Source organism: Zonotrichia albicollis, chromosome 10 (assembly GCF_047830755.1).
Source record: "Zonotrichia albicollis isolate bZonAlb1 chromosome 10, bZonAlb1.hap1, whole genome shotgun sequence".
NCBI lineage: Eukaryota > Metazoa > Chordata > Aves > Passeriformes > Passerellidae > Zonotrichia > Zonotrichia albicollis.
In genome coordinates this window covers 25,170,295-25,194,984 of record NC_133828.1, presented here as the reverse complement: position 1 = coordinate 25,194,984, position 24,690 = coordinate 25,170,295, and the positions used below count along the sequence as shown (strand labels likewise).

The window sequence follows — 24,690 nt, the reverse complement described above, 5'->3', positions numbered from 1 at the left end:
ATGTTTCCAGTCAGGTCAGGCTCATTAGTGCCACCAAGGCACCAGCAGCAGGGTAGGTGCTGCACTTGCTGCTAGTTATTTATTTACGTTTACATTGATCTGTAAATGCATCCGGGAGCACTTGTACCATCTGCCACACATTTGTCAGCCTCTGAATGCAGGGTGGACATCTGGGGATGCCACTGGGTTTTGTTGATTTTCCCCCATTACAGCTACTGTTTCCTTTTTAGACATGATGTGAGCAAAGGCCCTGGCTGAAAAGGCAGATATGTGAGTGTGGCATCACCTCCAAATCCACCAAATCTGATTTTTCTCCCAAGCTTTCTTCCATCCTGCAGAGTTCAGTATTGAAAGAGAATGAAATGCCAAAAGGTCTACCACAGTTTCCTCTGCAGCATGAACAGCAATATTGAATGCTAACATAACAGACAAACTGAAGTACCTCCAATGTGTCCAGGACACCACAAAACTCTGGATTTGGGGAGTGGAGGGTTAGGGTTTAAAAAATTCACATCATTTAGTGCTCCTCTAAACTCTGCTTCAACAGCCACTGCACACCCACAGACACAGGAGGGGAACACCAAAACTGCTTGCCTGGGTTCCAGAACCAGAACATGAATAAATACTCTTCAAAAAATCCCCTTTTTGTCTCAAGTGATTGGGTCCTATCTCCCCTTTTACCTGTGTATCTACTGTCTGCAGCCTTGCAAATACACAGCTTCTCACAAGTGTGGTCTTCAGAATCACTGACACAGTACCATCCAATATTTATGTTTAAACCCTGACTTTTGTGACAACCACAAAAATCACAGTAGATTGATTTTAATATAAAACCTTTAGCTTATTTGGAGCATATTTTGATTTAAGTTTTCAAATAAGCCTCTAGTAATCTGAAAACTAAAATTCAGATATAATTATCTGATTCCTTCTACCGGTATGCAAGGAAAAAACCCCACATTGTTACAATGAGAAATAAAATAATCTCTGCCAGGTCCCAGCATTTTCTGCTTTGAAGAAGTTTTTTACATCCTGCTGAACTGAAGTGGGAAGTGCTGCCACAAGGATTTCCCTGTGCTGGGAGAGGTGAGCACAGGCACAAAGCAAAGCTGTCAAGGCATGCTCTGATGTGCAGCCTCCCCAGTTCTTATCACACATGGCCTTCACCCACCAAAAACATGGTTTGCTGGGGCTAAAACAAACTGATAGCAGCTTCTAAACATAGCTATGGCTGGGCCTGATCATAAACATTCAAGTCTGTGGGAGCTGAAAAGTTACCTGGGTGATAGTACGTTTGTAAAGCACATATGCACACACATGCGCACATATTTCTCATATTTTCCAAGAGGTTTGCCAGATGTCACCCTTCTTACAGATTCTGATATGAAGTTTTTTAAAACCCTTTATACCCCACAAGTCATAACTTGTGTCCTATAAGCTTTTCTAGCCACAGCAGGTTCACAGATTAATATAGGCAGTGTTGTTGAGCCAGTTGTTACCCAATTGCTGTGCTCTATAAATACATTGGGATAGCTGGGAAGGTGCCAGGGAGTCACTGTGAGATCTGTTACAATTCCCCTCCAGGAAAGAGGGAAGGAAGACCTGTTTGCCACCTTCCATGGGCTGCTAGCTACAGCTCCTGCTGCTGCCAGGAAAATAAACTTGTTCCAGACTGATTGCAAATTACTCCAACATTGTAAATGGTGTTGCATTCAGTTTTCTTTCAGTATTGCCTCTTTCATTTAATCTAGATCAAGTTTTCAATATTAGGAAACAGAGTTGCAACCAGTTCCTGAGAAATCAGAGAAAAGGTTTTTTTAATGCTCTTGTAACAGGACTTCAGATATTTACCTTCAAATTTTACTTCTCTATTTTCTAGGTGAAAGTTTTCTCATAATTTTTCTATGTTCAACCTTGCTGCCTGCAGGATGCTGTAAAGATGAGATATATACTTCACCCTGATGTTGTAAATGAAATGAAAATAAATACTGCTGATCACTTGCTCTCTGCCTATTTTCTCTCATTCTGCTGCTCCTCAGTGTAATACAGCATTGCAGCCTTTTCAGCCTCTGTGGGAGTCGGGAACCAAATCCCCATTCTGAAATGGCCATGAATTCCAAATTCATCTTCTAGGTGCACAACAGATAGGAGAAGAGCATTTGTATGATCTTCCATCAGTGCTTGTATGTAATGTGCTTGTTCCAAAAGGAGTTAATCACTTCTCTGTTCATGGATTATGTCCAGTAGCACCTAGGGTGGGGAAATCCTATGTCAGCTAATTCAGTGTTTTCATAGGGGTCAAGGTTAGAGAAGGAGGTCATTGTACAAACCCAAACCACTCAATACTACAGAGAGTTTAAAGGATATGCTTGATTGGAGGTGCCGATGTTTTAATTTGGATCTTGAAATTTTTTAATTTCTATTTGAATTGCTAAATAAGAATACAGTAATGGGGGTTTGTTGATAACCGTTCCAAAAATGACAGAGAATGGAATTTTCTTCCTTGCTCAAGGCAGAATGAGCAGTCCATTCTTTTGCTTGACCTCTGTATATCTGGAGAATATGCAAACATATTGAAACTTTGTTGTGTTCTGCAGTGGGGGAATGAAGTGCATCGATTGCTCGCGATTATTAGCTAGAGTGGGATAAGCCTTCTCCTTATTATGCAGATTAGTGAAGCTCTCAGTTCCAACATATTGTACAGATGCAGGAGAGCAGCTGCTCTTACAGATGGCAAGTACACAGCTCCATTAGTATGTATCTATTGTCTGCTCTCAGCTTGCTCAGAGGATGGAGAGGATGGGTAAAGAGGAATTGTCACACAGTGAAATGTAAAGGAGAACACACACTCTTAAAAATCCATACCCAAGAGACTATTTACACAGCAGGGCAGACAGCAATCAGATTAAAAATCTACCCCAAATAAGGGCTTTCATATGTCACAATTAAGGTTCCCTAGTTTTAAAATATACTAACCATTAAAACAAAGAATGGAATTCAAATTTGACAACTTGTATTAATAAAAAGAGATCCTGGAAATTCATTGAGAATTTCCTCATGTTTTTGGCCCATCCAAAGCTTTCTTTAACAAAACCTCTCCTGTCAAAAAACACCTCCCTACTCCAAAGACACATCCTCACTTACTTTGCATAACAGAAAAGACAGAAAAGCATAACTGGGCTTCATTTATTAAACTTTTCACCATGAGAATATAGCATTTCATGCAATTTTTTGCATTAATGAGAGCTGAAACAGCTAAATTTGGGTTTGTATAGACAGCATTGATTGTGCATCTGTGTCAATTATTCTTTGCAAAAATGCTAAACAGAACATTAGTTAACCATGTGGTAATTTTTAATGTGGTGAGCAATTCCTGAGGAAAGATATAGCTGCAGCCTGACTGCTGGAAATAGAGTCTAGTGACAAACAATTATTTATAACACAATCTGTGGTTGGATGAACAAATTATGGATGTACCAGCAGATTTTATTATATACTTAACATACAGTTTATTTTATTTAGTGCAGAGATGACATACAGTGGGAAAAGCTCGTAAGGTACGAAGATGGTGTTAAAGTCTAAGTTACAGTCTCATTCTGATCTGAAAGTCTGGGAAGCCAAAGATGCCAAACCAAGCGCAAGGGAAAGAACACATATAAAAGCAGAAAAACAGGCCACCAGGTCCATATAACATCTGGGAAGCACCTGTCCTTAGTGACAAGCCTTTCACCCATTCTCAGAAGCAACTTGTCTGTGAGCAAAGTGGAATAGACCCGTTCTTGTGATGGGCCCTGGGGACCAGCAGCATGGGGAATGGGCTACAAGGTGCCCTGCTTGCCCTTCAACACAAGGTCTGGGGTCCTCTGTGCTCAGGGAGAAATTACCTGGCTTGTTCTGACCATAGATCTTATAAGTAATATAATAAAGGGTAAGACCAAAGCCTTTTTCTCCCCTAAGGTGGTAGAATTAGATGTTACATTTCATTTGGTTTGGAAACCTGCTGCCTTTACCCAGCTGCTGGGTGAAGATGCTGCATTTGCTTGCATCCCTCATCTGAACTTTATCCCAGAAAAGACTTCACGAAAACACTGAACAAGGATTCAATTTTAAAAACATTGCTGAATTTTGACAAGAATGTAAAAATATCAAATCCAAGACATGAAAATTATAGGAGAAGTAGACATCTTTGGGCTGGCCAAGAGGAGAATATTCTACTCCCAGAAAACCAGAAAGCTGCATAATTTAATTCTCTTAGCCCTTTGTGGGATTTTATGTGAAAATAAGTGATATCAGGCAATCCAGATAGACATCCATTCTTCCAAGCCTGATCCCACCTGACTGCACATTCAGGGAAGGCTGCTCTACTTCCCTTGAACTCTATCTTCTTAGCTAGCTGTAATTTTACTTGAGAATGGTTTTGGATGACAATTCTCAAGAAGCTGCATGACAGACCTTTCCTTCTTACAGCAATGATTTTAATTTCTACCTCACAAGCGAGAGTATCTATGCTAGGAAACTAGAATGGCTTTCCTGCTCTATCTGCTCACAGACAATCCAAAGGAAAAGTTGAGGTATGTTGAAAGTATGTCCAGGCACTCAATCTTGTGTGCTCTGGGTCTAAAACAAATTAAAGCAGTTTTAAGCCTCTGGGCAAGGCTGCTCTGCAGAGCGCAGATGCTCAGGTCTCCTCAGACCAGGAGCTGTGTGAGCATCACTATGGCAGGCAGCGTATTAGGCAGTCCCTGCAAGAAGCTCCAGTGTCCTGAGATCTATAGATTAGCAGTACATTCAAATTAATCTTGTATCTGGTCTCACAGATTAAATGGATACACTTGAAGGGTTTTGTTTTGAATGAGTCTTGCAGGATTTCGGCTTAGATGAGAGCAGAATTTTTACTTTCCTCCCTGGTGCATCCTGTGCATCTGAGTTCACAGCACATGACTGGGTCAGTCAGTCTCCTCAGTCCCCCTGAAGTCCCCCTAAAGGCCATTGTTTCTATGTTAATCCAGTCAAAAATAAATCCCCAAGTATCAGGAATTCTCATTTTGTTCCTACAGTTTTTCTTTTTATCAGGAATGATAAAATACACAAAGACAGTATAATCATTATACAAAGGTAACACATTGTTTGGGAAGAAAAAAGCTACAGTGGTTTACTTGGCTCCAAATGCTTCCTAGGCCATTTATTTTCCTCTTCCAGTTTTGATTTGGCTTTTTTTTTTAATCTTTGCTGGACTGTATTTTTCATGTTAGTAGCACCTGAAATTTTGTACTTTCTTCGTAGCATATAACCATAAACTCTAGTACAAAGTTCTGAGACCATTACTTAATATAAAGAGAACTTTCTTCTCTGACACTTTTCTATTTGATAATTTATCTGTAACAAAAGGTACATATCACCTAAAATACACAAGAGCAATGCGTTTGAAACTGTTCATTTGAGGATTTTCTGATGTTATTTGAGATGAAGACAATTCTGTTGAAATACATTATATCTTAAAAGATATTTTAATTGAATTCAAGATTAAGTGTCCCCATAACTTCAGTATGAAAAAATTGAGAAAGGCAAAGATCTGTATTTGTGCTGAATTTAGAGAGCTTTAATTCAACCCCTCTCTAATCTTAACAACCAGAACCATGTCCTAATTTCATCTTCTGTAGCTGGGTTCAGGTTTTCATTTCAATACTCTGCAGCTAATACGCTAGAGTCTATACCCACATCATGCCAACAGCATTCACAATTCTCTAGCAGTTATAGTCTGGACAGTAATTTTTGAGATCCAGGCAAGCATAGAAGGAGAGAGCAATATCCATCAGCACAGCACAGAAAGAATAGCAGAATGTCTGCAGAGCTCCCCATCCCAAACCTGCTAAACACAAGGCAAAGTGCTAGCAGAACTGGTTGTTTTGGCTCCAGGAAATCAAAACTATTTTTTATAGATTCTATTGTTCTAAGACTGTGGAACATGTATTTTGGACACAAATGACTACTACTGCAAATCTCTGGGGGATTTTTTTTTTATTCCATTACCTTGCCAAAAGCAATAATGACCTAGACCCATACTATTATCTTATCAAGGAGATGGGGTAACAGGCAGCCAATGAACAGATTGTGCAAAATAGGAGAGAAAGACATCATCTACCAAATCTCAACCCAGTGCTTTGAAATGACAGTTGGCGATAAAGTGTTCTACGCTGTTAAAAAAAAAGCTAATAAAATGGAAGTCTTATAAAGTCATAGATTTTAAAATTGAAATCCATAAATAGCTTAACATGCATTATAATAATAGTGTTAAAAACACACATTTTCTCACTTCATGTATGCAGTAGTCAAAATCTCATTCAAGAGATCATTCAAACATAACCAGAAAAATCCACTTAACATTCCTATTTGTAAAATTGGGATATGCACAAACAACCTTCCAAGGCCTACAGCTTTCCAGAGACCTTCATGTGTGGCTTTTAAACATTAAGAGACCTTAATGTTTAAAAGCCACACATGAAGCAAAATCTGAAGAAGTTCAAGTTTCCTGAATTGACCATGTTGGATATTAAGTGTTTGGTATGTCACCTACAACAAACAAACAAACAAAAATTATCAGAACTGCATTTCATTACAAGATAGTTGGACTGGATCTCCAGAGATCCTTCCAAACGTAATGATTCTGTGATTCTGCTTTTATAAAAACTAAACCAAGGAACTATTAAACTAAGTTTTGATATGGGAAGTTGTGCAATACAGATGTTCATTATTTCCAGTGTTCCATGCAGCTTCTACGCTGTGCTGAGTTCATTGGAGGAGCTTTATAGACATTTGTCCTTCATAATGCAAGAATATAAAATCTTCAAGAGAAAGATTGCAGTGTACTGTATTTTTACTACTGAACTACTTTATACAATAGAAGCATATTTAATATGGAAAATGTTGACTATCTTCAGACAACAACCATTCTTTCAGAGCTTATTGTAGCCTGTTACATTCAGTCAATTAAAGTTCCTGCTCAAAGATTTTCAAACACATCCATCCAGCACAGAAATTCACTGTCACAAGTATCAATGGCCGGTAATTTACAGTTTATACAAAAATGGCAATCTGACCTACATTTCTGGCATAGTAAGAGCTAACTACATGTACTTTTCTCATACTTCAAATGATTTTATGAATTGCAGAGTTTTTCTTTTTTCACACCAGAGTAAATTTCTCAAATTCCTTTTTGAAAGAAGACAAAAATTCTCTGCACTTTTCCATAACCTCATCACCAGGGCACTCACAAGAGATGGTTTAGATGACAAAAGATGGTTTACAAGATCATGTGAAGACCAAAATCCTATATTATTATATATGTTCTAGAATATATGTATTGTAGACTCTTTGCTAACCCAAAAATAACTTCCTGTGGTTATTTGTGATGAAGAGAATGTGCCCTTTCAGAACATCTCAGAAAAGGTTGAATCAGAATTCACCTGAAAGAACAAGACCTCATAACACAGGTATAATATTCCAGCACAGACCTCTGGTGCTCCAGCTTTTAGCAGACCTGAACATCAAAGGAGACTTTCTGTGCATTCTAAAACTCACTTCACATTATTTGAGGGAACTGGAAAGCAAAAGAATACACCTAACAGCTGGGCCAGATTATTTTACTGGAAGTGAAACCTCCCACAGCTCTTCAGGCAATAGCCCTGATGTACCAGAACGTGTTGCATCATGCGTGATTTCCAGTGCAATGCTTCCATGCTGTATCAAATATACATTTCCACAATTCTTTCCCTAATGAGGTTAGCAAAATAATTTATGCAAAATAAATGAAAATACAAAAAGGTCAATCACTACAGAAGGAGGCTGCAGGTTTTGTTTTCTTCCTCCAAACTGATGTTTAAATCTCCAGACACCAAGAATGCTTAGGAGAGAGAGAACAGATAACAATTGATCTGAAGTTAAATGCCCTTAAGATTCTAAAACTCTGGTATACTGAACAAATTACTTTCAAGGCAAATCCTATCTAAATAGAAAATCAGAATTTTTAAAAAATCTTTTACTCTGTCAGATGCCTTCAAATTTTCCATGTAAATTTAAAATAAAGATTTTCAGCTGCAGATAATGAAATTTTTTTCCTTTATAAAAGATGGAATAATCTAGCCTGAAACAGCCAAAAGTTACTGAATTCAGGTAATTCTGTGTTTAACAGTAATATTTGTAATAATATGACAGTCAGAGCAGAAAAAAAAAGTCACAAATTAAATTAAGTATGTTTGCTACTCTATAGCAAATTTTACACAATTATTCACCTTTTCTTTATGAAACTTACCAGAGAGACTTCTCTGTGGGAAAAAAAACTCTTCTAATGCCTGAAAATGATAATTTTTCAGTGTACCTCTATGATGGTTCAATGTGGCATCAACTAGAATTTCAAAGTGGAAGCACTAACATGTATGATTCCTTAAGCTGATAAGCATCACAACATATATTTTGGCTGCAAAAGCTGGAAGTACAAAGCAATTCCCTCTTCATGTAAGTAAAGCTTGAGTAGATAGACAAGCAATAAAATACCCTCCTTAGGAGATGAAAAGTGGCCACAACTGCCTGGAACACTTAGCTGATGTGTTTTCTTATCATTCCCACTGTTTCCTCAATGCAAAATCAAAAGTGAAGACAATTCTAAGGGAGGAAATAATTCTTTGAAGTCACATCTTTCATTCTCCATTTGTGGTAAATATAAAAATATAGACTATGCATGTCAGTAGAAAACTACTGATTATAGGTTATGTGTGTGCCCATAGACACTGCTTAGTTAAAATTTTGTAGGAAGTTTGGGATGTATTTAGGAGGACAGTTCTGTGGCTAAAGCAGACAGTCCATCAATCTGATCTTGGTGCTGCATGTTACTGACCAGGCAAATCAGGGATTGGTGACACCTGTTGGTTTTACATCTGAATAAGGAGATATAGATACACAATGGTAAAGGAATGAGAGACACAGAGACAGAGAGAGAGAGAGAGATGGATGATGTTATGGCCCTTAACATGAGATTGTTTTTCTGCCTCCATCAGGAAAAGCCTTTACAGATACTGCAGCGCTTTCCTGAGCCTTCAGTCACAGATGTTTCTTCTGGGCTTGATAATGAGTCCTCAATTCCGTTTTCAATGTGTCTTCTTCAGTCGTGACCAAATTGCCATCAGTGTTGCAGCCATTTTAGTGGGCACTGCAGCTGCCTCAGAAATAGCCAGGGCAAAGCTGTATCAGAGCTTGATTGTAACTCTTTACTGTAAAGGATTTCTGACCATTTTAGTGAAGAGAAAAAAACCCCTAAACTACTTACAAGATAATCAACTCTCAACTAAGTCTCCTCTAACCTCTATATCACAGGAGTTCATCTCTCTTAGAGTTTAAGCTTGCAGGAATAAAGGATTCCCTAAAATCTAGGGCCATTACCCTTGTATATAGTTTACTTAGAAAGGTGACACACCCAGCATCCTCAAAACCACCATAGATAAGTAGACCCATTAGAGAGTCAAAGGAACTCCTTTTCTTTTTTGTGTCATCCCCACATGTAAGAATTTTGACTCTCTCATCATATGCCATTGCATTGCTTCATGTCTATTCACCAGGTAAAAAAATAGCAGATACACAAATATTTCAGTATCCATTACTGTTTTGTGTGCTTGTTTTCTTAAGAGAGACAAAGTGGAGGAAAAGTTATTTGTAGTGAGAGCTACACTTTGACTAACATGATTGCTCAGCATGTATTCCTCCAATTAGAGTATCGGTGACCTTTATACAGGAGTTACTAATTTAGAGATCTAGAAAACCACACCTAAAATATTAACTTTTGCAATTTAGCTCTTGATACAAAGGACAGACTCAAAACCCAACTGTGAGGTCAGTAACCCCCACGGTATCATTAGTGTCTTGAAATGACTGAAAAGAATTGATAATTTTGTGAGCATCATGCAAAAAGGAAGAATTCTGTTTGAATTACATAACAGATGTTTGCTAGGATCCACAATGCAGCCTGCATACACAGTTATGCTAATTTGGCACTGTTTCCCTTCAAGTTAGCTCTGAGTCATTAGAGCACGCAGCTAGTAGGTCCTTCTGTCTAACTAATAATTGCCTATTATTGATATTAATTAACATTTTTTGCACCTTCCCTCAGCTTTGACCTAGTATCTGTTGGTAGTCTAATCACAGTGGCCTATTAAAAGTCAAAATACGGAGGCCTGTAGCAGTCATGAGCCATTTATCAAAAAGCAAACAAGGCCAATTAAACAGGCAGTCAGACAGTTGTCTTGATTTGCCGCTGACTGTTTCTTGATCACCATTATAAATTGTTAATCGGGCAGAAAGAGCTAAGCAGTGCATCTGCAGGGGGTGGTTATTGCTCATTCCCTGCCTGGTGACAGGTGAGGGAGGCTAGTGATGGTCTTATTGATGTGAAATGCCCATCAGTTGGTAGTTATTGTTAAAGTTCATGATGCTACAGCTGATCCTTTCCTGCTGAGAGTCAATCAAATTAATTAGTGATAGAAATTCTTCTGTATTATTCTAATACGGAAATACAGAAGGAACATAGTTTAATTTTGTTCTAGAGGCACTGGGGAAAAAAATCTCCATGTATTATGGAGTGGGAGGGTGAAAAAAAAGGGGGAAAAAATCAACTATCGCTTCTTCCATTATTTTATAATAAGGGCTGCAGCTAAAGGTTTTTATAGCCACAGATCAAGAGATCATAATAGAAGCATATTGACAGATTTTTTCTGCAATACTCCAAGGAACCCGCTGTAGCAGGAAAATATATCAAAACCTTATCATCAGAGCTGAGATCTTCTCTGAAAAATCAATAAAGAGTTATACATGGTTTGAGTTTAAACAGTTCTCTGTAGTCATTTAAACATAGTGCATCTGTGCAGCTTTTTACCTCTGGAGACTGGTGTAGCCTAGCAACTGCAAGGCTTAAACCGATTAACTACAAATGAAGTACTGTACGCCTATCAAAGCAATTGCTCATGGTTGCCTTTGTTGCAGGGGCTGAGCTAATTGAACATGATACAGTATGAAGATAATTAACACCCATGAGTTTGTTAATTGCCTGTTAGCATTACAACACAGGCTCTGCATTTCTTTTTAACTTGCTCTTCAGCAGCATCTTCCTCCCTTAAAAGGGTGCGGGACTCATTTACTTAGCAATGATATCTTATAGTTTATTAACCCTTTTCAAAGGGGAAAAAAAAATAACCTGCACGTAGTAATGAAGCAAATGTATGCTCTTGTCAAACACAAGCTCCCACTTAGTCCAAGCAATTTACAGGGAGAAGAAATTTGGTTTACATAGGCTGTACAAAATATGTTTATTTTCAGGGCTAATTTATTTCAAGCAATTTAGTCATTATACGTGCTTTAAAATATCTTTTGTGGGCTGCTTTTATGACTCAGCTGCTCTGCCTTCTAAACTGAAGGATAAATGTCTTTTAGGGTTGGAATATTAATTGAAGGCAGCATCTGGTCAGCAGCTGACCTCCCATACTTGTCTTTGTTGACTAACCAGTTAAAAGTAACAGCTTATTGCTTTATTAACCAGCTTCTCCTTCCATCATGAGGGCGGAGGTTATAAGTTCTATTTCATTTATGTCAAAAGGTAGTGCCAACTAATATAAAATAAAAGTGATTTCCACAATCTATTAATCTGAAATAGATTTAATCTGAACAAATTTCTTTTAAATTGGTTATTGTACTTGGAGAAGTATTTCCTTTATTATACTATCTTTGGAATTTGTGAAGAATGCATATGAAAGCTCATTAAAGACAATGCCATTAAATTATATAGGAAATTTCCTTATAAGGAGGCAATGCTTAAAGTGAGGCAACATACAAGAAAAATAGACCAAAATAGCAGCATTTGGTTGGCATAGGCAGGTCTCCAGTGTTTAAGTTGTATGTTTCCAACAACCTTGAATGTAAATGCCTTCATTGTGTCACAGTTGTTTAGAGTAGATTTTCTTAAATGATCTTGGGTTTCGGAGCTGTTACTGTCATAGTCAATACTGGCAGAGAAGCTGTTCCCTTGAGGAGCACTACTAGTGCCCAATTACAAGTTCCATCATCAATCATAAGTATTATTTATTCAGCAAAATGAATTGCTAATTAATAACTGATGAGCATTATGGCCTTGAAGTCTGTAACACTATTAATTACCTTGGCAATTGGGATTCTGCTGGTGTAGACTACCAAGCACATTTTCTCAACAATTAGTACAGCGAGATTACAAGGCACATACCTGCTAAGATAACAAGGGTGTGATGATCTCTAAGGCTTTTAGAGAGCCTTGTAGTGTCTGCAAAGAATAAACAAGATTACAGACCTACTGTGCTGGACTGTGTCCTTAAAATTGTTTGGCGACAAAGAGAAAGCTATTTTACACAGCGCGCTGACCGGAAGGTTTGGCATGGCGTCCTGCCATGAATTTTGCAGTGTGGAAGCAATGTGGCAGCAGCACGCTCAGGGCAGGGCTGCTGCCCTGTGCCTGGTACCCCGTGGCTGCTGGGCTGGTGCAGCATGCTGTGATTAGTACACTGACCTGTGACTTTAGACCTCCAGCAACTGCTGCCTACATGGCCTCATGGTGCTCGCACATTAGCATCACTGCAAAACTGAATATTTAATGAGGAAAGAAGAACACAACCTACAAAAAGAGCAGCTTTTTTTGGTGACTTCAATATTCAGAATGCTGACATTAATGTTGCTCTACAGGCTGATGATTTACTCACAGTCTTCCTATCAGACATCATCTGCTTTCTCTTCTGCTCCTGTGCCACCTTGAATTTTGAGTGTAAATTCCTTGGGGCAGAGCCTGGTGTTATATCTGTCTGTAAAGTATCCAGAATATCTACCGAGCTGTATGAACAACTTGAATATTGCCCAATAAACTGCAAGGCAAGATCAGCTCCTGCCACAACGCCAAGATTTAGGTTTTGATTGTCAATAAAATATAACCTATTGCAAGAGCTCAGCTAAGCTCCTAGATTATGTGATAGCTGCGCAGTGATAAAGACAAAAAATATTATTGTGGAACACAGAGCACTCTAATGTGGTGTACACACCACATATAAAACCAAAAAATCCAGCTGCAATACAAAAGCAAAGCCTTATATGAAAGCCATCATATTTGCATCTGTTTTCTTAGAGGTGCTGTAAGAGCTTAGAGGATGCAAGAAATATGCTAGAGTCAATCTTTTCTCTACAGCTGTGATAGCACACTGGTCACAGTCACTACTGTCATCTTATCTCTTTGGCACAAAGCTAAATTTTGCCTTTATCAAACAAGAAAACCAACAGCAGTTTTTGCACCATGCAGCAAGGAGATCTCCCCTCCCATCAAGAGGGGGATGTTTGCTGGGGCTATGCAGTATGGACCTGGCCATGTACACTTCTAATGCCCACGTAATTAGCTTTGTTGGAACTCTCCATGTATCGGATGATTTGCAAATAACAAAGCAAAAACCCACTAACTCAGCCTTGTTCATCTCAATGGCCCTTTTTATGGGAAAGTTTTTAGAGCTTGATCCTAAATAGTATGTTCCTGATTTCTGTATGTGACTTCAAAAATAATAAATACACTTCTTTCCTGAAAACCTAGGCAACAATAATCATCCTGATTTTCAGGATGAAACATATATTTGAGATGAAACATTCAAGAAGAGAAATCTTCTTGTCACCCACACAGAGACAATTTTATTTGGAGACGTGGGATTTCTTTAAATTTTCTTCCTTAACCAAATGGTTCCTACTGAATGTCAAATGACTTTTTTATCTCTGTATTGGCTAGCTGTAAAATATAAAAAATGCTTTTCTCTTTAAACAAAAATATATGAAAAGTAAAATTTGAAGAAAAAGTTTCTTGTCCATGCAAACTTCTTTCATATGAAGTAGAACAGGTTATACTCAGCTATTAATGCTATCAGTTTTCCTTTAATCCTACTAACTGTGATGTCTGCTTTTATCCCTATTTCTTACATTGAGAGGTAAAGGGAGGAGAATGCCCTATGCTTCAGAGTATGATCATAACCTCACAAACCACCACCATTTCCAGCTCAACAATTCGGGAACCAACTTATTTGGAAAGACTTTGCTAAAGGAAAATTTTGATCATAGTGTGTTTTCTTCTGCTGTATTATGTAAAACCACCCAGGTAAAGAAGAGATGACTTTACTGATGGAGGATATGAACACAGGCTGTGCCAGATTTTGTTCCCTCTACCCAGAACAGTTCTCCATCATTTTTTTGGCAGGCCCTATGCTGTCTGACACCCTGACATATCCTCACTTCATCACAGCATACCATAAAAACAAGAGTCAGGAAGCAAAGCAGCTTTCACAATATTTGGCCATCTGGCTTCATTTGTTATAACATGAGATCTGGAGAGAGCAAGGGGACTTTGCTGTGATCTCCTGGGATGTTCCCTAAATCTGGTGCCACTGCTGGGAAGTTTCCTTAGCTGAGTTTTGATCCTCACCTGATGCACACCTGTGTGCCTGCAGGTCCTGAATTGGCCAGGACGCACATCCTGGAGCGTCTGTGTCAATGTGTGTGTCTGCGTGTGCGTATTTTGGAGTGAGATTTCAGATTCTGAGCAGCGGCTGCTGGTGGAGCAGGAGGAGAGCAGGAGCACCTCAGCAGCCATGAGCTGCCCTGGCTGCATGGAATCGCTGCTGTCGCTGGCTGCAGGGAGGCAGGAGCGTGGCTCAGGGCTGGCTCTGTGGAGGCTCTGGCACCAGAGCAGGCTCCACGTGGAATGCCTCAGGGAAAGCCCCAGCCTGGAGCAAGGCAACAAACCAGCTGCCAGCAGCTGGCTGGGGAGCAAGGCTCGCCGTGCCAGCCACAGGGAGCACCTGCAGCCTTTTGCTCCTCGTTCCTTTGTAGGAACAAACCCAGCGATGCACGAAGGAGCTGCCACAGAGCTGGCTCAGGCAAAGCTGTCCTGAACCCAAATCACACTAAAGCATCATGATCTTTTCAGAAAAACTATGTTTGAGCAGTGCCAACAGGCTTGAACGCAAAACTTTGCTCAAGATACAAAATACTGTGATACATTTCAGATTATAACAATTTTTTAACTCTTTTCTAAATACTGTAAGATTCTGAGAATAATATTTGCTAGAAAGTGCTGTACAATACTTGGGAAATACTGCTTGAAAAGATGAAGTAGTTTTGCTCTTTCTCTAGCTGTACTTCCTTTGGATAAAAGCAAAGAATCATTTAAGATGTGGGCTACAGTATTTCTAAAGTATATTCCTGGAGATATCCATGTCTGGAAAAAAGTCTGTGCTGAATTTTGCATTTAAGTTGGAAAAAAATCTGTAGGCAGCTAGAAGGCTAGGAAGCACGTAAAGTTCACAGTCAGAATTGCAGAATAAAAGATCCCATTTTAGAAACAGCATCTATCTCAAATAGTAAGGCTCATAGAGCTTATAATGGGTTTCTTTCAATTCCTGGTCGGTGCTGCATGTAAACTAATCATGAGGTTTTGAGATTGATATCTGCTCCGTATTTCAGAAAACATAACTTAGCAGATTTTCTATTCCCTGACTGAAGTTAAAATAAAAAAGACAAACAACAAAATTGCTTCACACTAAAACCACTCATTTGTTCAATTTCTTCAAGCTGGTATTTGTCCTCCAGAGACGTGTTCATCTCTAGAGAGTTCTTTTAAGAAGTTACCAAGGAAGTTAATGGAAGACCAAAGCTAATGGCACACTCCAGGGAAAAAAAACTGGAAAATTGTGCTCTAAAAAGCAGCGTGAGCTGTTTGAGACATGTGCTGCAGGAGCCTTCAGCTCCCCTGTATGACTAGCAGACACATTTCACTGTGAATTTTCATTCCCTTCCTAATCAGCTTTCTTCTTGCCAAATTCCTCTTCATTTTAAGCTATCTGCAGCAGCATGTTCATCTGGATGGATTCAACAGTGTCCTACTTAGCACTGTTTATTTTTAAAACAGGTCTTTATTGTAGTTTGTATTGTATTATATTATAGGCAGCAGGGCAGTTTGCAGCACTAGTCTAATGTATGGGCTCAAAATTATAATTATTGACAAATAAAACCATAGAGCCAAATAGATTTTACAGAAGTTAGTTTCCCATCTCCATGTATGGTTTTTGTAACTCAGGATTTTGTATAAGTTCATTGTGCTGAATTAAGCATACTACAAATTCCATGGTGAGCAGCACCAAACCTAGACCAGAACACACCTTGCTCAAAAGAAAATGTGATGCAACCAGCCTACAGTTTCCTAAGCCCTGAACTGAGCTGCTGAAGAGAAACATTAGGAGGATGTAAAGGAAATAATATGCAGTGCTGGATAAACAAACAAACATAAAAGGTGAAGCTTATAATATAACTAAAACTCAGTGTAGAACAATAACATGTAATGGAGACAGTAACAGATCAAGTGACAAAAGAATCCAGAACTCCAACAATTCACTGAACAAAACAGTTACCAAAATAGAAGCACTTTTCTAGGAAAAGGCAGGATAGAGGAGGGTGGGGAAAATATTTCATAGAAGAATATACAATCCTGAAGGGAAGAGAAATGAGATTTTACAAGGCTGTTTGAGCTTATGTCAAACACAAGAACAAGGGAGCATAAACTAAAGCTAAGGGAAGGGTCAGACCCTCAAGGAATTTAGTCAGAATTTCTTTAGATAGGGAGTAGTGAATATACAGAATAAAAGGCAAAGGGCAGCAATACAGGAAAAAAATACCTCAAAACTACTTCAGATTGTTATAAAGCAGAGCCAGAACTCTGCAAACAGTAAGAAACATTATGAAGCAAAGAGAGGTAAACAGCTGGGTTTGTTTCCTTCAAGGCTTGTTTTCTACTTTTGTCCCTCACAAATGCAAGTGAGTGCTGCAGAGGCCCCACTTGACGAAGAAATATGCCATCTCATGGCCAGCAGGACTTCTGGCCACCCAGACCCTGGTGACTTGGTGGTTTTCCCCAGTACTCGCTCATCTCAGCTTTATGAAAGCTGAAATCCTCATACGGCCATCAGGCTGCCAGCTATTTTCCAAAGCCACCCAAAATCCTCAGGTGTCTTCCATTTTTCAACACTGATTTTTGACATGTCCTTAAATAGTTTGTTTCCAGACAGGTCCTGACAATTTTGACAAACCTACAGCCTGTTCCTTTGTACTGGTTTTTCTGATCCACAAACAAGCTTTTCCTCTGTTTACACCCCGAAGTCACAGCAGACCCAGAAGATGCAAGTGATGCACAAAAATGCAAACAGTAGCTTTACTTCTCAAGGATACCACCAAAGCAGGGAATGAAACTCAGGTTTCACTGCTCCCAGCAGTGGCTGGCTTATGGACTATTTGGGTTTATTCTTGCCACTCTTCAACCCAAGAAATTTAAGTTTTCCACAAAACTGAGGAGTTTCTTAGCACAAGTGCAAGTTCCTGCGCTCAAAGCCCTCCTTCAATTGGGAACTCTCATGAAAACCAAGATGCCACCCTCAGCCCTTCTCACAGGGAAGGCTTTAGGGAGACAGGATCCCACATGCCAGGTAAGCACAGATGGACACTGAGCCTTCCCAGACAGGAACAGCTGAGGAGGAAGGCTTTCCTTCTGCCTGGTAGAACTAAAACTGTTTTCTGGAAAATTCCTCTGTGCCCAAAGCCAAGGCATCTCCAGGGCACTGTCCCTGTGGCTGCAGGGTCCAGGGTGCCCAGCCAGCTGGGCTGAGGAGATGCCTGGGTGGGTGCCCCTGCCCAGGGCTGGTTCTGGGCATGCACAATTCACACTGCTGTTGGCATCCTCACCCACAATGGGTGTCAAACCCTTCAGGTCAAAGTCTACGTTAGGTATTCATGCATCTTGCTCTCACCGATTTCAGCAGGGATGAATGGTCAAAGATGCTTTGATGCAGTAGTTTTAAGCAAATTACAGCTGTAAATGGTACACATGAAACCATAAAAGCACTGATAAAAGTCTGAATGCTCCAGTTTGCTGCTCCTGCAGCTTCCTTGGCTGCCTGCCTGACAACATTTTGCCCAGGCTAAAGAATATACAGGCAGCAGTTTGCACTGCTCCCCACGGACACCCGCTCAGCAGCCTAATATATTTCAGTAATGATTTTTTTCCTAAGATTCACCTTAAATTTTCTCTTGCTTAATTTCACCCCATCATTCTTAGTTATACCTTCTTGTACTGTCCTAACTATTCTCTCAACCCTTTTTTTTTTTTTTAATTCACTCTCCTTTCAAACTTATCTATGTTTCCCATCAATCATCCTCTAGCAAAGTCATAGATATGGCACTTAGCTTTTTTTTAATCCTTTCTCATCATTTGGTCCCTTCTGCTCTGATTGCTTCGTTGCTCCCCTCACTTTCTCAACAGTTTGTCAATATTTTTTGTGAGGATGCTGTTCCCAGGATTTCATGCAGTGTTGCAGGTGTGGCCTAAGGCTGACACCTACCAATCCCACTGCCACTCTAGCACAGCATCCTTGTACATAAAAGCCCAAACTGTATTGATCACCATTGTTTCTGCCCTCTCATTCCCAGTTCCTGACAGATAGAGAGCCCCAGCAATAAATACTGTGGGTTGTAGGACCCAGTTTTCAGGAGGTCCCTGCTTCAGTTGTGACACCAGCTTGAAGAAAAGCCAGCATCAAGCTGTTTCTAAATCTGGTCTTTCTCTGCAAGCCTGCTGAGAGCATCAGCCCAAATGAAAGAAATAAATGCTTAAGAAAAACAAATGAATTGGTTTTGAGCTTTTTCAGAAAATTGTGTGGAGCATCAGGCCAGTCAAATTCCATCAGAGAGTCCTGAGAAACCCAGTGCAGCCCTAAAGACCCTTCAGCTGCAGCACACAGAGCAGTGACATCTTCACATGGGGAACCTGTGGATTTTCTGTTTGTATGTTTTACTTTTGATGGGGTTGGGATTGAAGATATGTGAGACAGGGTTTCATGTTTGGACTTAGGTGTTTATTGTTTCTTACCAGTGTAACAGCCTCACAACTATGAGTTTTGTAGTTTTTCATCAGAAAGGTACAAAATGGTCAACTATTTCTTCTTACAAGGTCTTTTAAGACTAAATTGTATAATTAAGAAATGATACTTAGATTATTTTCTCTTTTAACTTACATACTTATCTTTTGAAGTCTGCAGTGTGGACTTTTCTGTCTAATCACAAAATACCACCCAAACCCATGAAGAATAAAGTGAAGAACAACTTGTTTCTGTCCTCAAAACCTCCATCTTGTTTCATACTTATTACTATATTCTAAAACTTTAATTTTTCTACTTTGTGATATTACACACTTCTAACTACCTATACACTCGTAATCTTAGGGCTATTAATCAATTTTGGAAGTGTTCTCCACAGCCTTAGGTCAAATGCAGTGCTGTCCTGTGAGTCTGTGCCTTTCAGCACAGAAAGTTTAAAATTCTCAGCATCTAGGATTCCAACAGGAACCCTCTGCAGAAACAAGGGAAGGTTCACTTGAAAAACTTCTGAGTTTGCTGTGGCTTTTGTTTTTCACTGGGGAACCTGGAGCTGGGGTACATAAAGGGCAAACCTGTAATCTTTTACACAAAAGGCCTGGGGCAAGCCAAGCCTCTGAACCACAGTGGTGCCAAAACCCCTCAGTCCACAGAGCTCTGCCAGAGCTGCCCCACAGCCCGAGCACACCCACCAGCACAGAGACTGTAAATGCTGTAGCTGTTTTTCAAGATTCACCAGTTACTTGTCTTGGACTGCAGCTGATTGCAATAAGTCTTTTAAGATGGGTTCAAATGTCTTCCTTCTTTGGCTGAAATGTGCATTTTATCCATTTAATCAATTGCTTTATTCAGGTGTCATGAGCAGAGGCAAAGTGGTTCTGGACTTACCTTTTCAATAGCATCAGTTACCTGCTGTACCTTGGTCATGTCTCCTCTTGTTTATCTTCATCTAAATTGAATAGTACCAATCTTTTCACTCTCTCCTCATTCAGAAGTCTTTTCACATCTCCACAAATTTCCATCATCCCAGTAGAAGCTCTGTAATTCCTGCTATTTCCTTTTCAAGTCAGAGTAATGAGAACTTCAGGAAAAGAAAGGGTTTTTATAATAATGCCATTCTAATAGTCTCCCTGTTATTTTGCTCTCCCAATTGACACCATTCATTTGACTTTTAAGCAGTGCAAGACACAGAGGGAAGCCCTTCCCTGTGCTGTCCAGGGTGATGCCCACATCTCTTTCACAAGTGGTTACCATGAATTGGGAACCCATAACATGATCCAGATCTTCCCTCATGATCTCTGCCATCTCTGTTGATGCTGAGCACTCCGGACCCTCTCTCTAATCATTCTGTCAGACTGATTGCATTTGCTACTCTCCTAAGGCCAAACCCCAAGGATTTCACTCCTTATATTAAATCAAGCTTGTCCTGAAGGCAGTGGGAGTTTGCCAGAGCACAAAAACTGAGTTCAGCTCAGTTCTTCAAACTCACAGCAGCTCAGACCTTGGTCACAAAGGCACTGGGGCCAGAAGGTCAGAGGAGCAGGAGAAGCTGTAATTGAAGAACACTTACTGGCAAATCATCAACACAAATCCTCTCCCCACAAGCCCTTCACTTTGGCTGGCTTCAAAAAGTGAGGTTGCAGAAAGATTCGGAGACAACAAAAGCCTCCATTGCAGCCTGCAGCCCCCTTGGCTGGTGAGCAGCACAGCTCCAGCCCAGGCACAGACTGGGCCACACAGCCCAGGGTGGTTCACAGGGGTCTCACTCCTTGGCCCAGCACCCTGCCCAAGCACTGCCTCTGTTTCCCATTACCCAAAATCAGTGACAGGTTTGCCACCCACTGCAAGCACCTGTGGCATTTGAGAATAAGGGCTATCCTTAGCAAGCATTTTTGACAACCTTTCCCTGCCTTGCTCAGGCTGTTAAGCAGCACACCTCTGGCCAGATGTGCTGAGGGGTCTAGAGGCAGCAGAGCAGAGAGCAGGTGGTGCTGGCAGGATTTGGCCCAGAAACAGCCCCAGCAACCTGTGCTCAGGCCACAGCAGTGCTGGGGACACAGGGCAGCAGAAGGCAGAGCTGGTGGCCATGGGGAAGCCTGCTGAGGCACTGGGCTGGGCACAGGGAGAACTGTCTTCTGGCAAACACAGATGCAGCACAGGCAGAGAGTCTTTGCATTCATCCATTCATCCTGCCTGCTGTGTGCTGACCACCTTGACTTTGTGAGGAAGCACTTTTTGGATCACTCATTTAAAAACTGGTTTAGTTCTCTTCATTTTATATACCTTTACCTAAAGGTCTTTACCTTTATATGCCTTTAGGTATATAAACGGTCCATGCCTGTGGACTCATGTATCAGCTTCTTCTGCAGCCTAAGAGATGCAATAGGATTTTATTGACTCTTACAGAAATATATTTGCATGTGTTTGTACAGCAGATACTAGGATGCATTGTTAAGCTCTGAGACACTTTGTCACTACCTGCTATTAAAATAAAATTTAATAATCTGTATCCATCAACTGTAGCCACCACAGACCAACAGGGACCACTGCTCAGTCATCATGCATTTCTAGCATAATGAATATATTTGTACAAAATACACAATGGGCATTTCAATTTCTAATACCACTGTCCCTGTACCATTTGCATTTGTTATTTGTATTCATGAACATTTCCAGAACTAGGTGAGAAAACAAAATATTTTTCTTCAGGAATTTGAGAGAATTGCTGGGTGATGGATGGCATGATATCATCATGATCCAGTCTTTCACATGACAGACTTGCAAAACATAATAATAATAATAATAATAATAATAATAATAATAATAATAATAATAATAATAATAATAATAATAATAATAATAATAATAATACCACCTACACCTAAACATAAAGGGAAGAAAATAGTGTGGGTGTCCTGCCACTCTTAAGCAAAGACAGTTGGGCTAAAACATTATAATCTCAGTTTTAAAATAATCTCATACTAGAACTGAGTCCTGAGAAACAAAATATTAAAAGATCAGAGAAAGAAAACCTCTTCTCCAGTTTAAGTATCTTGCTTTTTGTATGGCCATGTTTTCACTTAGCTTCTCTTTGAATATGCTTGTTATTTTGCAGAGCCTTAAGAAAAAAACAAAACCTCTTCTGAAACAGGGTGCCTTTGTCAGGGTGACTCAAGGATGGCACAGTTCCAGAAACAGGGGGCCTAGAACTTAATTCATGCTCCTAGATTTGGCATAGAATTTGTAGAGAACTACATTATTCCCAACATGCTGAGAAAAACTGCATCTATTAATTTAGATATTTTAAGACTTTATATAATAGAACAGAACAGGAGAGAAATTAAAATATTAACCCAGAGCAACCCTGGATGGATTTTGGGCTGAGTATGAAAGAAAATCTCAAATGACTGCCAAGCATGTATTGTTTAAAGGTCTGTCAGATGACACAGGCATGGCAATTTTGCAAAGCAAAATGCAACATTAGCCTGAGTTCCCAACAAGATTTTCTCACAAACTTTTTATTAGGTTGAGGTACTATTTGGTAAAAATTCATGTTCTGGAGAGCCCTCACGATGAATTAACAACACACACAAAAAGCTGTTTGACAGCTACACTGGCAAAGACCACCCAAAAGGAATTCTGTACCAGAGAAAAAAATAGATAGAGAGCAATGAATTAGATCCTAACACACACACCATAATACCACAGTTAGGATGGGGCAGAGAAGATGAAGAATTCCTCTAGATCTCAGGCATGGGCAGTCCCTGCACCAACTCACCTGTCAGCCTCCAACCCTAGCTCAGCCTGATAGAAGCAGCATTATGGGTACATCTTACGAGATAAAAACCACCTAAATTAAACCAAAGTTTGGCCTTAAGAAATCCATTCCAGGCACGGATCCATTCCTCCCCAAAGGACTTTGCCTCAAGGTTTTACAAGTAGCCTATGTGATGTGTAAGTACCTGTATTTTTCTACTTTCACTCCCAGACTTTAGTTGTGGCATCCTGAACACAGCAGAAGACAGCAAAGAGTTAAATTCACATGCGTTATGTGAGATTTGGGTTAAAAATTGTTGAACTGCTAGGAGTTATTTTTTACCAGACTTTTTGTATTGTGCAAGAAAAGAGGGTTTAGGAAACAAGTAAAATAGTTCTGCTGGAGGCTAGCAGAGAAAGGATACAAAAATGAGGTTGAAAGAAATAGGCCTATAAATCTGACATCCAGTGCCCTGGTCCTGCAATGTGATCTGCACCTGCAGCTGGAGCCATTGATTTCAGCAGGACAGACCCGTCCAAAGCCCAGCACCTGTCACACACAGCCCCTGGCAGAGCTGGGGCTTGCCCTGCTGCACAGCACAGCCTGGCTTGGAACAGCTTAATCACTCACTGTGCAAGAGGGAGCGCAGGTTTTCAAAGCACTTTTTGCAAGGAAAGATTCCCATGGACCCTTTAGATTTCCTGCATTTTCACAAAGCCTTTGCTGTTGACTCACTACCATCACACCCTCCAGAACATCGATTTACGTGCCACAGAATGAGTGGGTCTGGCACAAACACATACTCCTGTCTCCCAACAAAGTTGCCAAAAACATTCAAGTTTATTGAATAATATTTCTAGGTAACATTCCCTGATTATGTGCATAACTGACTGATGGCTTGCACCATTGCCTGCTTCAATAGTAAAAGAGCAGAGATTGTGCATTTAAATTTTTTCTTTTTTTTTTTTTAATTATGCAAAACACTATGATGAGCTGCAGGGTTCTAAGAGCACCAACAGGTGGTGCCATCAATGTCCCTAATGGTCCAGTATTAGCTGTTGGGAAAGATGAGTTAATGGACTGGTTTTTGTCTGCAGAAGTCACACATGCCCATCAATAAAGGCTGCAGTTCTTTGTTAAGGCATATTAGCACATATTCTCAGCAAGATCTCAAATTAATGTGTCAAAATATAAAAACTCCCTCACTACCCCCTTTTACTCTTCCCAAGGTTTCAGCAAACCCTTAAAAATCCTGCCAAATTGTCAAAGAAATACTTGAATTTGGATGGAGAACTAACTTCATGTGCTGGGCACAAGAAAACTGCTCCTTTCATAAGTAAAAATCTGAAAGTATATGATTTGAAAATATTGTCTAAATGATAGCCAAAGAAAAGTTATGGTTCAGATTGACTTTCAATCCATTTATTTTCAAATACACTTTATAGTACATTGTGGATATATTATATTCAAAAAGGAAACAGGTGAGTAAAGCATTGTCCTGGTGGGTTTATCCAGCTGCTATTTTAATTACACCCAGGAAAAAAAAAGGGTAACAATAGTGCTGTTTCCAAAATATAGGTACTTCTTGGGTTGATGAGTTCACTTATAAATCAGGCCCTTATGAAGGCATTACTTATCTGCCATGCTGTATATTTACATCGACTAACTTAAATATTCTAAATATAGTAAGCAAGCCATTATGACCTTCTCCTAATTGAAGGAGACAGCCCAGAGTGCGTGTTACAGTACATCTATATCTGGGGGAGAGAGGGAGTGTGCACACAGACAGCGCAGTGGGTAATGAGATCTCCTCTGCTATTACAAGCAACCTATGGCTCTGGGGCGCCCGGCTCTCGGGGCTCCTTACGGAATTCAAGCCCGGCTCAGTTGGGTTTTCCATCAGTCTTTATCTGAGAGCTGACCTGTTATGTC

At 39.9% G+C, this 24,690-nt stretch overlaps 1 protein-coding gene across 2 annotated transcripts in view; it reads right to left on the bottom strand.

Annotated features, from left to right (window-relative positions):
* Positions 1–24,207: 24,207 nt before the first annotated feature.
* The window catches only part of LNPK (lunapark, ER junction formation factor), a 59,569-nt gene continuing 59,086 nt past the window's right edge, over positions 24,208–24,690 (bottom strand). For both annotated transcript variants that reach the window (XR_003379556.2, XR_270816.4), the window contains exon 14: positions 24,208–24,690. This exon is cut by the window's right edge. The gene's annotated coding sequence lies outside the window, so the exon portion shown is untranslated.